Source organism: Alligator sinensis, unplaced genomic scaffold (assembly GCF_000455745.1).
Source record: "Alligator sinensis unplaced genomic scaffold, ASM45574v1 scaffold221_1, whole genome shotgun sequence".
Taxonomy (NCBI): domain Eukaryota; kingdom Metazoa; phylum Chordata; order Crocodylia; family Alligatoridae; genus Alligator; species Alligator sinensis.
Genome location: NW_005841948.1, coordinates 2,773,200 through 2,774,079, shown reverse-complemented (window position 1 = coordinate 2,774,079; position 880 = coordinate 2,773,200). Strand labels below are relative to the sequence as shown.

General features: G+C 44.3%; 1 protein-coding gene across 4 annotated transcripts in view; it reads right to left on the bottom strand.

The window, feature by feature from the left end:
- The window catches only part of ARMC3 (armadillo repeat containing 3), a 133,972-nt gene that overhangs the window by 127,962 nt on the left and 5,130 nt on the right, over positions 1 to 880 (bottom strand). For all 4 annotated transcript variants that reach the window (XM_014518286.2, XM_025199704.1, XM_025199705.1 and 1 more), the window contains one exon: positions 113 to 157. The gene's annotated coding sequence lies outside the window, so the exon portion shown is untranslated. The remainder of the gene's footprint in view (positions 1 to 112; positions 158 to 880) is intronic.

Below are 880 nucleotides of genomic sequence, written 5' to 3'. Positions count from 1 at the left end.
TTTCCCTTAAAATGACAGAGAAAACAGTCTAAAAATCTGTGAGAACTGAATATCAGCAAGCTGAGACATGGCAAAGAAATAAGCAAAAGGCACTGCCACATGTGGAACTTACCTCCTTGTTAAGAAACCAGAGGTCAGCACTGAGGGCAGTTATTTCCTGTGGAGAGGAGAAAAGAGAGAAGGATGTAAGGATAACTTCTGAACAGTTGTTTATTGCTTGATCCACTTCTGGAGCTAATGGTGTCCTTGTAACTGTGCCACTGCAGCCTTTGCCACAAGCTTCTAGTTCTTACTGAGACAGATCCAGAAGGGTATTATCTTCTAAGTAATAATTAGTTTCTCTTAATTTAATTAAAACTAGATCTAGTTAGACTAAGTCTTGCTGTTTTTTCCTCTACATTACAGAAACCTAAGCTTGTCTTTTAGTTCCTTTAGCCAAAATGCTTGTCCACACCCATTATCTCCTGCTTATCCCATCTTCTAGAGTCCCCTGCAATTCAGTGGTAGACTCTTTGTCTGCCCCACAGGAGACCTGGGTTCAGCTCCCAGATGCTTTTACAAAAATACAGCCATGGAGGCACCAAACATCTGGACCCAGTCTGGCCTTTGGGTTCTGTCTCAGTGGCCTCAAGGGGAGATGGAAGGTCTGGGCAGCCTCCACTCCTCCAAGATCACCTGCCTAGGCATATCCACTGAAGGTCTGGGTGATCTCTCCTACATACACCATGACAGTTGCCAATCAGTCCAACTCCCTCCTCTTTTCTGGCTTCCACAATTCACATTGCTCCCTTCCAATCCATGCAGCTGCAAAAATTATCTTCCTCATCTGATCTGAACATGTCTCTCCTCTTTCACTCATCCACTGGTTTCCCCTTTCCCT